Source organism: Dendrobates tinctorius, unplaced genomic scaffold (genome assembly GCF_039654945.1).
Source record: "Dendrobates tinctorius isolate UK_male_01 unplaced genomic scaffold, ASM3965494v1 ptg000103l, whole genome shotgun sequence".
In the NCBI taxonomy this organism is placed as follows: domain Eukaryota; kingdom Metazoa; phylum Chordata; class Amphibia; order Anura; family Dendrobatidae; genus Dendrobates; species Dendrobates tinctorius.
Genome location: NW_027361771.1, coordinates 37822337 through 37837721, shown reverse-complemented (window position 1 = coordinate 37837721; position 15385 = coordinate 37822337).

Genomic DNA, 15385 nt, shown 5'->3' with positions numbered 1-15385 from the left:
TGTTCGGACAGACCACTCAGGACTTACGAACCCGGATTGAGGTTCTGGAGCGACAAGTCCAAACCCAAACTTCCACCCCGGCAATGGGAATCCCCAAGCTACCACCATTCCGCTTTGGCGGTGAACGGGAAAGATTCAGAGGATTCATTAATCAATGCAAACTGTTCTTTGCGGCTCATGCGCCTCAGTTCCTTACTGAGCGATCTAAAGTATTAACAATAATTATGCTGCTCTCCAACAAAGCTCTCGCATGGGCAAACCCTCTAATTGAGACCGACGACTGTCTAAATAACCTTGATGCTTTCATTTCAGCTATGGGGAAGGCATTCGATGATCCGAACCGCGGTGCTACAGCGGAATCAGCTATGTTGACTTTAAGCCAAGGTAAGCGCTCAGTAGCAGAATATGCTCTGGATTTCCGGAGATGGGCCCTCGACACCACTTGGGATAGCTCCGCTAAAAGATCGGTTTTTCGGAGAGGATTATCCTCTGTAATTAAGGACGAACTTGCTCGTGTCGACCCACCTACAGCATTAGGAGATTTTATCAACTACTGTATTCGGATCGATGCTCGGCTTACTGAACGCAGACAAGAGAGGTGGTCGGAGCTAAGGCACTCTAATCATTTATTCTCTCCCTCTCCAGCCAAGGAGTCCTTGAGCAGGATTATACGAGAACCAAAACCCGAGCCTATGCATGTGGACTCTTTACAGAGACGGGTCAGTGATGCACGTAAGGAACAGCGACTAAAGGAAAATCTGTGTTTCTATTGCGGTAAGTCAGGACATTTCATCATCAACTGCCCCAGTCGTTCTCGTAAGACAACTGCAGCCATCATACACTGCGAGTGCTGTGAGAGGGGTTCTGTCAGGTCTGCACTACAGACCCCAGAGGGAGTAGAAGATACAGACATTGATTACTCGGACTTGAACTCTGTTATCTCTGAGCCCGATGCAGGTGTTACTGCAGCAGTTTTTCCGGTCCTCTCAGCGGTTTCCCAGCTGAGCTGCAAGAACAACAATTCTCATTGCTTCATTCCCCTCAAACTCAGGGTTCACTCCGTTTGGGTATCTACCTCCGCTATGATTGATTCAGGGGCAAGAGGCAATTTTATGGACATCTCCTTTGCCCAGAGACATAACGTACATTCAGTAAAGAAGGCTACTCCTGTACAGATGGAGACCGTGGATGGCTCACTGTTAAACTCGGGACCAGTGGACCAGGAGACGGAACCCCTGAAGGTCCTCATGGGTAATGACCATCAAGAGAGTCTGTCCTTTATGCTCATCTCTTCTCATTTCCCTATTATTCTAGGACTGCCTTGGCTGCAGGCTCAGAATCCTACGATTAATTGGGAGACTAAAGAACTGCACTTTCCGAAGACACAGATAAGTCCAGAAGCTTCAGTCTGCTCCATCCCTAAGGGACCACCATCAGTCTCAGAGCTACCAGCAATATACCGTGAGTATGCTGATGTGTGCGACAAAAAGAACGCAGACCTACTACCCCCTCACCGTCCATATGACTGTCCAATAGACCTATTACCAGGTGCAGGGATACCGTTTGGCAAGATTTACCCTTTGGCAGGGCCAGAGCTAAAGGACTATATAGATGAACAGCTAGCCAAGGGCTTCATACGCCATTCTTCATCTCCCGCTGGTGCACCAATCTTCTTTGTGAAGAAGAAAGACGGATCTCTTAGGCCCTGCATAGATTATCGGGAGCTCAATAAGATCACGATCAGAAACCGTTACCCACTACCTTTGATTCCGGAATTATTGGAGAGAGTACGGCATGCAAAGCTCTTTACTAAGTTGGATCTCCGTGGGGCCTATAACTTGGTCCGCATTAGACCTGGGGATGAATGGAAGACTGCTTTCAGGTCACGCTACGGACACTTTGAATACCTGGTAATGCCATTCGGTTTATGTAATGCCCCAGCAACTTTCCAACATTTGGTGAATGACATTTTTAGAGATCTCCTGGATACATTCATTGTAATTTATTTGGATGATATCTTGATTTTTTTTCTAACTCCACAGAGGAACATCACAGACATGTGAAGATGGTCTTAGAACGCCTTCGACAAAGCCATCTGTATATCAAACTAGAAAAGTGCGAATTCCATCGGACGGAGATCCAATTTCTGGGGTATGTAATGACGTCACGAGGAATTAGTATGGATGAGAGTAAGATCCAAGCCATTAAAGACTGGCCGGTCCCCAAGAATGTAAAGGAGGTCCAGCGCTTTATAGGGTTTGCTAATTTTTATAGGCGTTTTATCAGGAACTTTTCTGAGGTAGTGTCTCCCATCACACAGCTTACCCGCAAGAACTCTGCTTTTACCTGGACCCCCCAGGCTCAAGAAGCATTTTCCCGCCTGAAACAGAAATTCACCACGGCACCTATTCTGGTGCATCCTAACCCTGAACGTGCCTTCATAATAGAGGTGGATGCCTCAGACAGTGCCATTGGAGCTATCCTCTCCCAGAGGACAGGCGAGAAAGAAGTCTTACATCCCTGTGCTTTCTTTTCTTGGCGGTTGTCTCCTGCAGAACGAAACTATGACGTGGGTAATAGAGAATTGTTGGCCATCATCGCAGCCTTCAAAGAATGGAGACACCACCTTCAGGGAGCTGCACAGCAGATAATCGTCTTGACTGACCACCGCAATCTCGAGTTTATCAGATCGGCTAAGTGTTTGACTCCTCGCCAGGCTCGTTGGAGTCTTTTTTTTTTTAAACCAATTCAGTTTTGTTATCTCTTATAGACCAGGATCGCGTAATGGAAAGGCCGATGCGTTGTCTAGACTCTACTCAGATGAAACTATCCCACTCACGTTTCATAAGACTGTTATCTCTGATTCCAGGTTCCTGGGGGTGATCCATAATCAAGACTTGCTTAACGATATCAAGGAAGCATACCATACGGATCCCTGGTTGGCACAACCATCTTGTGAAGTAAGTCTTGTATATAAGAATGGTGTGTGGATTCAGGGGCAACGCCTGTATATTCCTGAAGCGGCCAGAGGGAAAGTACTGCAACTCGTCCACGATTCTAAAATAGCGGGGCATAGAGGAGTTCTGAAGACTCAAGAATTCCTGTCTCGCTTCTTTTGGTGGCCCACGTACAGAAGAGACGTTCTGGATTATGTCACTTCTTGTGAAGTCTGTGCTAGATGCAAGACTCCACGTTCGTCGCCTACAGGTCTTTTACAACCCCTACCCATTCCCACCCGTCCATGGGGATCCATATCAATGGACTTCATTGTGGAGCTGCCAACCTCTCAAGGGAAGAACACAGTTCTAGTGGTGGTGGATCGGTTAACAAAGGCAGCCCATTTTATTCCGTGTGTGGGTTTACCCACTGCGAAACACACATCGGACTTGATCATCCAAAATGTGTTTCGTCTGCATGGCGTACCGGATGAGGTTGTATCTGATCGAGGGGTGCAATTCACTTCAAAGTTTTGGCAGCACTTCTGTGCTGCGTTAAACATCAAAGTTAATCTATCTTCTGCCTTTCATCCGCAGACAAATGGACAGACTGAGCGGACTAACCAGACCCTAGAACAGTATCTCCGCTGTTTTATCTGCCACCTACAAGATGACTGGGTGGATTTGCTCCCACTGGCTGAATTCTCTTACAACAATTCGCAGAGCGCTTCCACTAAGTTGCCACCCTTTTATGCCAATTTGGGTTATCATCCTAACATCCTTCCTCGATTTCCCATAGACACACCTCTCCCAGCTGTAGCCGACAGAATCACATCTCTACAACAGAACCTTGATCTACTTAAGAGGAATCTGGAATCCGCTCAGGACAGGTATAAAAAATCGGCAGATAGGTTTCGTAAACCTGCACCAACCTTCAAGGTAGGAGATTTGGTTTGGCTGTCAACTAAGAACCTTAAGATGAGAGTACCATCATCCAAATTGGGTCATAAGTACATCGGGCCTTATAAGATTACTAAGCTTGTCAGTAACGTTGCCTGTCGCCTTCAACTGCCGAGATCTATGAGGATTCACCCTGTTTCATGTTTCTCTACTGAAGGCTGCAACTCCCAATTCTTTCCCTGGTCGTTCTTCTTCCCCTCCTGCTCCGGTCCTCATCGATGGCCAGGAGGAGTTTGTCGTGGAAAGGATCCTGGACTCCAGGTTGCGTAGAAACGGGGTGCAATACCTGGTACAGTGGCAAGGCTATTCTTCTGAGGACAACTCGTGGGAACCAGCCTCCAATCTCCATGCGCCTCGTTTACTCCGCCAGTTCCATCAGAGGTACCCGGGAAAGCCTGGACTGGGGCCATCCGGAGGCTGTCCTTAAGGGGGGAGTAATGTAATGTTTTCGGACTTTTATGCTAGATCCGTTATCTTCGCATTTAGTGTGTCGGCCATCTTGTTTCCTGGACTGTGCATTGACTTTTGCCCTCAACCAATATGGAGTCCTCAGCTTGTCGTTGGCCATCTTGTTTCCTGGCATGTGCAGTGACTTTGCCCTCAAATAACATGGAGTACTCAGCTATGATGTCCCTGCCCTGTTTCCTGCCAATTGTCCTTTTAATCAGCTCCAGCTGATTCACCTGTGCTCCTGAATCAGCTCTATTCCCAGTTTGTGACTTGGTCTGTGAAGCCTGGATCTCCTCTGCTTGGAACCATTTGTGGACACAGAACCCTTCTGCTTGCCAGCTACTTCTGACAGGAAAGTAATGGACTCTGAATATCGTTGGTTGTTTGCCTAACTCTGCAACTATCCTGCTACTGCACTACTTGTATGAAGTAATACAAGAAATGCTTAAGAAGCTTATGTCTCATGTGTCTTATTATACCCATGCGTTAGACTCTAGATAGACTGTATACCATATGACAACCCGATGGATCCGAACATCCAAGGGTCCGCCAATCACTACTTATGACCCCCAGATACTGTGATGGTTTGGAATCACTCCCTGATGACTACCTTTTGAGGTACGTACATTATAAAGGTAATATTTCCTGATCAAAATTTTGACCCCTGGACAAGTGCAGAGAGTATACCTTAATACTCGGGTATTCGGTGCGAATAGCGTGTCCAATGATAGTCAATGGAAAATGCGAGTAATTGTCTGCTGGACCCTACAAAGCGGTCAGGGGCTGAGGAAAAGGCTAAAAAATGTGTAAATGTTAAAAAATGTATGCTGTAAACAAATGTACAGTATATACAGTTGTGGCCAAAAGTATTGACACCCCTGCAATTCTGTCAGATAATACTCAGTTTCTTCCTGAAAATAATTGCAAACACAAATTCTTTGGAATTATTATCTTCATTTAATTTGTCTTAAATGAAAAAACACAAAAGAGAATGAGGCAAAAAGCAAAACATTGATCATTTCACACAAAACTCCAAAAATGGGCCAGACAAAAGTATTGACACCCTCAGCCTAATACTTGGTTGACAACCTTAAGCAAAAATAACTGCGAGCAACCGCTTCCGGTAACCATCAATGAGTTTCTTACAATGCTCTACTGGAATTTTAGACCATTCTTCTTTGGCAAACTGCTCCAGGTCCCTGATATTTGAAGGGTGCCTTCTCCAAACTGCCATTTTTAGATCTCTCCACAGGTGTTCTATGGGATTCATGTCTGGACTCAATGCTGGCCACCTTAGAAGTCTCAAGTGCTTTCTCTCAAACCATTTTCTAGTGCTTTTTGAAGTGTGTTTTGGGTCATTGTCCTGCTGGAAGTCCCATGACCTCTGAGGGAGACCCAGCTTTCTCACACTGGGCCCTACATTATGCTGCAAAATTTGTTGGTAGTCTTGAGACTTCATAATGCATGCACATGGTCAAGCAGTCCAGTGCCAGAGGCAGCAAAACAACCCCAAAACATCAGGGAACCTCTGCCATGTTTGACTGTAGGGACCGTGTTCTTTTCTTTGAATGCCTCTTCTTTTCTCCTGCAAACTCTAGGTTGATGCCTTTGCCCAAAAAGCTCTACTTTTGTCTCAGCTGACCAGAGAACATTCTTCCAAAACGTTTTAGGCTTTTTCAGGTAAGTTTTGGCAAACTCCAGCCTGGCTTTTTTATGTCTTGGGGTAAGAAGTGGGGACTTCCTGGGTCTCCTACCATACAGTCCCTTTTCATTCAGACGCCAACGGATAGTATGGGTTGACACTGTTGTACCCTCGGACTGCAGGGCAGCTTGAACTTGTTTGGATGTTAGTCGAGGTTCTTTATCCAACATCCGCACAATCTTGCGTTGAAATCTCTTGTCAATTTTTCTTTTCCGTCCACATCTAGGGAGGTTAGCCACAGTGCCATGAGCTTTAAACTTCTTGATGACACTGCGCACGGTAGACACAGGAACATTCTGGTCTTTGGAGATGGACTTGTAGCCTTGAGATTGCTCATGCTTCCTCACAATTTGGTTTCTCAAGTCCTCAGACAGTTCTTTGGTCTTCTTTCTTTTCTCCTTGCTCAATGTGGTACACACAAGGACACAGGACAGAGGTTGAGTCAACTTTAATAAATGTCAACTGGCTGCAAGTGTGATTTAGTTATTGCCAACACCTGTTAGGTGCCACAGGTAAGTTACAGGTGCTGTTAATTACACAAATTAGAGAAGCATCACATGATTTTTCAAACAGTGCCAATACTTTTGTCCACCCTCTTTTTTATGTTTGGTGTGGAAGTATATCCAGTTTGGCTTTAGGACAATTCTTTTTGTGTTTTTTCATTTAAGACAAATTAAATTAAGATAATAATACCAAAGAATTTGTGTTTGCAATCATTTTCAGGAAGAAACGGAGTATTATCTGACAGAATTGCAGGGGTGTCAATACTTTTGGCCACAACTGCAACATGGGGGCACCTGGTCAGGGGCTGCACGATTGTTTTTACATCACTGCTTCACTAGAATGTACAAACACTCTTTGAAGTCCTGTGGTTTTTTGCCGGAAGAGCGGGACTCGTACGCCACATATGTGGCGCCCCTGAGGGTTCAGTTGCCACAGAGGTACTGCACCTCCTCCTGAGGTGTGGTACCCCACCATCCACGTAAGTTGGAGGCTCCTAACCTCGCTCCAACACTTGCATCCCACACAACACAGTAGTTCAGCAAAGCCACATTGCGGCTCCCTGCTTGTAGTGTAGCAGAGCACCTTTGGTGGCTTCCTGCTTGGAACACGAAACGTGCTTGGAGGCGGGTGGAGTTAGAATACATAAAAGAGCGGGAAGGTTTAGGATTTCAGTCAGTCAGTCAGTGTACAGAGAGTGAGGAGAGATGATCCCTGGGAGAGGAATGGAGGAAGGAGGTGCTGCAGCAGATCTCAGTGACCTGGGTCTGCTGGCACGGGAAAGCAAAGAAGGAGAAAGACATTGAACAGAAGCCTGATCTTCCATAAGAAGGAAAGACGAGTGCGGAACGTAGGAGAAAAAGGGAACAGAGGACGTGGGTTAGGAGAAAACCCTGCCTAGAAGTTCTAAGCGCAAGGCCGGGGCCCGGTCCCTGAGGTTGTATGGACACTAATGGTTCTGCAGCAGACACCGGTGGAGTAGTGGGCTGTAAATGCACTACTCCCATCTAAGACTTAGGGGCACAACAGCAACATTGATAGTGAGCCAGGACTTAAGAAGCAAGGAGTCCCCAAAGCAGGCTACAGCTGTCTGCCATACAAGGAAAGTTCATAAGAACATCTGTCAGGAGGAACTCCAGTGTAACTCAGTACTAGGAGTACTTCACACTTAAAGGCGCTATAGAGGAGACGTTCAGAAAGGCACATGTTGGCGAAGTCTTGGAAGGGAGCATCCTATCTTGCCTGGAAGTTGACTGGGTCCCTGACCCGGAGGACACAGCACGGAGGCAGGCACCTGTGTGTACTACAAACTGTGAGTAAAGCTTTGGAAATACAAGCCCTGGTGTCCTCCATTTATTCCAGCACCAACACACCTGGTACCGCTACATCTGGGTACCAGCTTCTACACTGCCTGCGCCTCTCCTCTATCCCTACATCTACACTGCCCTGGGACTACAGCTCCACCTGTCTGGAGCTTCACCATCTTGGCTGCAACACACCACCAGTCCCAGAGGATCTGCATGCAGCGTCAGCTTAACATCTCACTTGCCGAACACCACAGATGGCGACACAAACTATTTATTTAATTAACTAGATTTCCACCATTTCATCTCCCTATTACTTGGGCGCCCAGGGCCACGGACCGGGTCACTGCTGCTGTGACACATCCCGCTGATACTGGCCCGGTACCGAGTACCCCACAGCCCAGGGAGGGCGACCCAACTTGGTGTCACGAACAGGATTATGGAGCCCAGTATCCCCGGGTCCTGTGTGCCAGAGACTGATGTGTGTTATAGACTGTGTGCGAAATTGGCGCCATTATCCCGCTGATTGGCGCGCGTGGGAAAACAAAAGAGGTGGGCCTTCGTGGGTGGAGCCTGTTGGAGAGCGTGAAACAGTGAAGTCCCGCGTGGGAAGTGGAAAAAGCGTGCGAGAAGTGGGAGGAGCAGAGGCCTACAGCCCGGAGCATCGAGCCTGTGAAGCGACTGCCGATCAGCTCACACAACCCCTGGCCCTGGGTAACGTTAACTGGGGGGAAGAGAATGTCTGTGCCACGCAGCAATGCAGCGGCGGATGCCACCGCCAACCCCTCAGCGCTGCAAGGAGTAGCGCCCACCGCAGCGGTCCCCATAATGCCACTGTCTATGCCCTACCTTCCGGGAGCCGTGTGGCTACTGCAGTACTAGGGTGAGTCACATACCCTGAGTGAATTCAAAGAAAGACTGCAGTTTGTTTGAAGTATACCCCCTGTCTGAAAGCCAGAAAGTGCACATCCTTATTGGACAGCTAACGGGTGCAGCACAGAGAGAGGTGAAAGCCTGGCAGGACATAGAAGAATCGGACGGTACCAGCGTCAACGCTGGCTGAGTCGCCGACAGCAGCCGAAGTGCCATCGGTGGTAGCGGATATGCCGTCCCCGCAGGCAGTTGACATTTCCATGGCCCTTTCAATTACTCCGACCAGTCCCTATCTCACCCTTTAGGAGGCAGAGTACATACAATTGGCAAGCAACCAGCAACAGGATGAGGACACCCAAAGTTTCTCCCCTGGAAGCAGTTCCAGTAACCAGTTTCCAGAAACCCCAGGAGGGGATCATTAGCCATAACCTTGAGTTGAACTAACTTTTGTTGCCCAGGAGGGTATTAGCAAGTTTCCAGTTTTTCTATTTTTCTATTTCTGATTATGATGTTTATTTGTTGATCCTGTTGTTGCCCAGTTTTATTGGCAGTGTTCCTTTCACACTTGAACTGAGGAGATCATGAACACTGAATGATCCAGAACTGTAAATTGTACATAGTTTGCACCTCTTTAGGTGTTCTCTCTTGGTTTTACATAGGAACCTTTTCCTTGAATAAGGATTACCTCATCATAGGGACATTTCCAGATATGTTGGCCGGACAAGTGACTACTCTTTGCACTTATTGATAATGGTTAATATATTTTTGAATAAAAAGCTAGAAAGTGATAATGTTTAATGAAAGTATTAATAACAGATTTTATAGGGTATAATTGAGAAAGGAATACAGTGAATGTTTTACAAATGTACAAATATAGTAAATGGTATACTAAAGAAATCTTGAATTACAAATGCCTTGAATGTGAATAAAGAATTGAAGTTACAGGTGATGAACCGGACATCAGCGGTTGTCGTGTAAGAAAGTAGAGAATATGAAAAGTAACAGAAAGAAAATGTGTTGCTAGAAAATGTGAATTGATATTGAGTTGCTTCCATAGCACTTTAAATTAGGTAGCATAACTTTAAAATTAGATAGTTAGTTAACTTGTTTGTAACGATCAAGAAACCGTGCCTCCCACATTGGGAAGTTTAGTATAAGACATGTTTATTCAGTATTACAAAATTTTGTATGTTTCAGGATTGTTTGTCTCTGTTTGACTTGCAGCCCGTGGACGTGCTGTGTTTAACGGGGGGAGTGTGGCGCCCCTGAGGGTTCAGTTGCCACAGAGGTACTGCACCTCCTCCTGAGGTGTGGTACCCCACCATCCAGGTAAGTTGGAGGCTCCTAACCATGCTCCAACACTTGCATCCCACACAACACAGTAGTTCAGCAAAGCCACATTGTGGCTCCCTGCTTGGAGTGTAGCAGAGCACCTTTGGTGGCTCCCTGCTTGGAACACGAAACGTGCTGGGAGGCGGGTGGAGTTAGAATACATAAAAGAGCAGGAAGGTTTAGGATTTCAGTCAGTCAGTCAGTTCAGTCAGTCAGTGGATAGAGAGTGAGGAGAGAAGATCCCTGGGAGAGGGATGGAGGAAGGAGGTGCTGCAGCAGATCTCAGTGACCTGGGTCTGCTGGCACGGGAAAGGAAAGAAGGAGAAAGACATTGAACAGGAACCTGATCTTCCATAAGAAGGAAAGACGAGTGAGGAACGTAGGAGAAAAAGGGCACAGAGGACGTGGGTTAGGAGAAAACCCTGCCTAGAAGTTCTAAGCGCAAGGCCGGGGCCCGGTCCCCGAGGTTGTATGGACACTAATGGTTCTGCAGCAGACACCGGTGGAGTAGTGGGCTGTAAATTCACTACTCAGTACTAGGAGTACTTCACACTTAAAGGCGCTATAGAGGAGACATTCAGAAAGTCACATGTTGACGGAGTCTTGGAAGGGAGCATCCTATCTTGCCTGGACGTTGACTGGGTCCCTGACCCGGAGGACACAGCATGGAGGCAGGCACCTGTGTGTACTACAGACTGTGAGAAAAGCTTTGGAACTACAAGCCCTGGTGTCCTCTATTTATTCCGGCGCCAACACACCTGGTACCATTACATCTGGGTACCAGCTTCTACACTGCCTGCGCCTCTCCTCTACCCCTACATCTATACTGACCTGGGACTACAGCTCCACCTGTGGGGAGCTTCACCATCTTGGCTGCAACACACCACCAGTCCCAGAGGATCTGCATGCAGCGTCGGCTTAACATCTCACTTGCCAAACACCACAGGTGGCGTCACGAACTATTCATTCAATTAACTACATTTCCACCATTTCATCTCCCTATTACTTGGGCGCCCAGGGCCACGGACCGGGTCACTGCTGCTGTGACACATCCCGCTGATACTGGCCCGGTACCGAATACCCCACAGCCCTGGGAGGGCGACCCACTTATGCAGTGGCAGTGATATATCAGAAGTGCCGTAAGAGTGAGTGATGATGGAGGCGATCTTCTGATAACTAAGTGTGTAAGTGGTGTAAGGAGAGCAATCTGCCCTAGGGGCTGTGTTATGGTTAACGCAGGAAGAAGCCACCCATCATCATCATCATCAGAAAGGATTCACAATTATAAAGCTTGGACTACTGTCCTTGTTGTGCCACTGCCCAATGTGTATGCATAGATACAGTATAGTGTCTGAAGGAAGCAAGGCAGGTCTGAAGGGCCAAACAATTATGATAAAGCCAGGACTACCAGCATAGAGGTGGCAGTGCCCAGTGTCCAGGCATAGCCATAGTGTCTCCAAAAATTAGCCTAAGGTGCATGATACCATGGTTGATGAAGGAAGCAAGACAGGTCTGAAGGGGTAAACAATTATGATGAAGCTAGGACTACTAGCATAGAGGTGGCAGTGCACAGTGTCCAGGCATAGCCATAGTGTCTCCAAAAATTAGCCCAAGGGGCATGATACCATGGTTGATGACGGAAGAAGGGTCTCACTCTCATCACAAGTGCCTCCGATGGGAAATATTAATTAACGTAACATTGTTTTTAGCTTATTGACCATGAGGTACATGTGTCAGAAGCAGGTTTTGAAAACATGTGTAAGAAGAAGAAAAGGGGCTTACATGGGAAGGGATGGATGTGATCACCAATTTAAAAAAAAAACGTGTTGGGTGACTTAAGGTTGGGATACTGTCATCTGGAGGGCTTAAATACTGTTGTGAAATCTGGTCCTTGTTAAATTTTATCAGAGTCAGCCTGTCTGCATTCTCAATTGTCAACCGTGTGCGTGTATCTGTGATGATTTCCTCAGCGGCACTGAAAACATGCTCTGACATCACACTAGCAGCAGGGCAGGCCTGCACCTCCAAGGCATAGAAGGAGAGGTTGGGCCAACTATGCAGCTTGGATACCCAGTAATTAAACGGTACTGAAGCATCAGGAAAGATGCAGGTATGGTCACTTAGATAGTCGTTGACCATCTTGTTCAACTTCTCCCTCCTTGACATAGCTACTGTTCCAGCTAGCCCTTGGTGATGAGCCGGTTTATTGAAGATGGCCCTGTTTGTGGACATTTTACCACCACCTCTTTTGGACCTGCTTGGTGTATCTCTCCCCATTAATACATGTTGTTGCATAGAGCTGGTATCTCTGCTAGCAGTGGTGTCTGAGGGTGCTGTTGCCATCAAATGATCGACAACGGTCTTCATGAAGGATTCCATTGTGAAACCCCTTGGTGAATGCAACAGTAGCAAAAGGAAATTTGCCCTTGTACTGTGGGTCTAGAAAGATGGCCAACCAGTATAAGTTGCTATTGAAAATGTGGATTACGCGAGGGTCTTGGCACAGACAGTCAGATATGAAGTGTGCCATGTGTGCCTCTCCTCACACTGACTCTCCTCCTCCACCTCCTCCTCTTCAGCCCACCCATGCTGGACAGACATCAAGCTGGGGTTGGGATTCCACTCTGTAGCATGAGGTGTCCCCTCGGTACCACTGAAAAAGAAGTCCTCTCCCTCCTCATTTTCATCATCATCTTCATCCCCCAATGTTACCTGATGATATTGGCTGGGCTGGGTAGGATCACCCATTTTGAAATCTTGCTCCATACCCAGCTACTGGGCACGCAAAGATTCCATTTTTTAATTCTGCAGCAATTTTTTCAGCAGACATAGCATAGGGATGGTTACGCTGATAATAGCCTGATCACGGTTCACAAGCTTGGTGCAGTACTAAAAGTTATCAAGCAAATATCAGCGATCCACACCCATTCAACAGTTGTTATGTGTCTTGGCTGAGTCTCAGTGTGACGGGCATGTTTATGCTGGTATTCAGAAAGTGCCCTCTGCTGCTCATGTACCCTTGCCAACATATGATATGTTGAGTTCCACCGTGTTGGCAGGTCGCAAATGACTCTGTGGTTTGGCAAATTAAATTGCTTTTGAAGTGCTGCAAGACCAACAACAGCGGTTGAGGAGTGGCGGAAATGGGCGCAAATATGGCGCACCTTCTCAAGTAGGTACGGCAAGTCAGGGTATGCTTTTATAAATTTCTGCACCATCAGGTTCAGCACGTAAGCCATGCATGGCACGTGTACCATCTTCCCAAGCTTTAAAGCCGTCACCAGGTTACGCCCATTGTCGCAGACAACCAGACCAGGTTGGATTTGCAGTTGGGAGAACCCCTGATCGGTCTGTTGTTTTATTCCTCGCTTCCTTGCCACAGCTCTGCTGCAGTGTGTGGTGTTTCACCTAAGCAGATCAGCTTCAGCAGAGCGTTTTGCCGCTTTGCCAATGTGCTGCTGCACAGCTCCCAACTTGGGAGTGATGTGGAGGGTAATTCAGCATAGGATGACAAAGTGGAGGAGGAGGAAGAGGGGAGACTGGACGTATATGATGAGGTGGAAACCTTGATTGAGGTTGGGCCCGCTATTCGTGGCGTGGGTAGGATATGTGTTGATGGTCCAGTTTGAGACTTTGTCCTACCCTCCACCAGGTTGAGCCAGTGTGCCGTGACAGAGATGTATCATCCCTGGCCACAAGTACTAGTCCACATGTCTGTTGTAAGATGGACCTTCCCGGTTACGACGTTGGTGAGAGCACGCTTTAGATTGTTTAAGACGTGCTGGGTAATATGGGGACGGCACACCGGGAAAAATAGTGCTGGCTGGGAACCAAGTATCGTGGGGCACCTTGTTGTGAATTCCCTTGCTTGGACTTCTGAGCTGGAGCTCCCTCTGGTGGTTACTGGGAGTAGTGGAGCTGGCCAGTCTGATGGAAGTTTGCCACTTGACGACAATGATTGGCTATCTGGGATTACTAGCGGGGAGCATATAAGTGAGCAGACTTCCCTTAGTGGTTGCTGGTGATTTCCTCCTTTTGCATTTTGAGCTCTTCAGTCTCCTGCCTGATCTGCATGGTTCAGTTAAGTGATTCTTTTGCTAATCCTTAGCATCTAATCTGGTTGTGCCTTTTTTTGCTTTCTGCTTGGTTGCAAGGGTTCAGCATGCTCCCTGCTGGGGGCAGCGCTGGGCCCCGCTCCATATGTTACAGCTTGTGCCAGTTTGTTCAGTCTCCTGTTATATTCGTATCTTTTGCTTTGCTTCCAGTTCACACCAGAGTGCTGATCTAGCGGGGGTGAGGTCGTTTGGCCTCAGGTTTTTTGTGTATCAGATGTGTTGGATTTTTTAGGGTTTTTGCGTGATTGCAGACAGTATCTTTTCTGTCCTGTCCTATTTAGACAGTTTGGGCCCCATCATTTGCTCAGTCTATTTTCTGCCTATGTTTGTGTCTCTTCTTGTCTCACTAACAATATATGTTTGGGAGCTGTCTATTCCTTTGGGGATCTGCTCTGGGGCAATTTAGATTTCACCTTTCTGGCTTTAGGCTTAGTTAGTTCTCCGGCTGTGCCGAGGCATCTAGGGCATCTTAGGAACGCTCCACGGCTACTGCTAGTTGTGATGTTAGGATCAGGGGTCTGCAATCCACTGAGATACCAACCTCTCTGGTTTCTTGGTGGCTTAGCCTGTTCCTGCCATCCTCCTCAGTGACCCATTCATAACAGCAGCCACAGCCAAAAGATCACGGAAAGACTGTCTCCACAAGCCTAAACGGCAACATCTCCGTGGCTAGCAACTTGGCAATGTGCGCGTTCAGTATTTGTGCTTGTGGGTGTGTGGCTTGGTATTTACGCATCCTTTCATACATCTGGGGCACGGACAATTGGATGCTTTCCTGGGACAAACAAGTGGATGAGCTTGTTGTGGCCTGTGTCTGTGCTACCGCAGCTTGTGAGCAAGAGGTATGATGATCACCTGCTTCCTGCCCAGCAGATTGGAAAGGACGTATCACAGGCGACATGGCAGTGGTTTGACCCGCAGTCGCAGACACTGATTTGGTACCCTGTTCAGCTCACCGACTAGGGTGCTTGGCTGCCATGCGTTTCTGCATACTGGTGGTGCTTTGGTTGCCTTTGCCCTGGCCTCTGCTCAGCTTCCTATGGCAGATGCTACAGATGACAACATTTGGTTCAGAAGGACTATCGGAAAAAAATTTCCAGACAACGGTTGACCGCACCCTTGCCTTGACTTGGGGCACAGAGGGATTGCTCTTTGCAACAGTTCGCACTCTGCTCAAACCAGTAGCCCTTGGTGCCTTTGTTGGTGCTACGT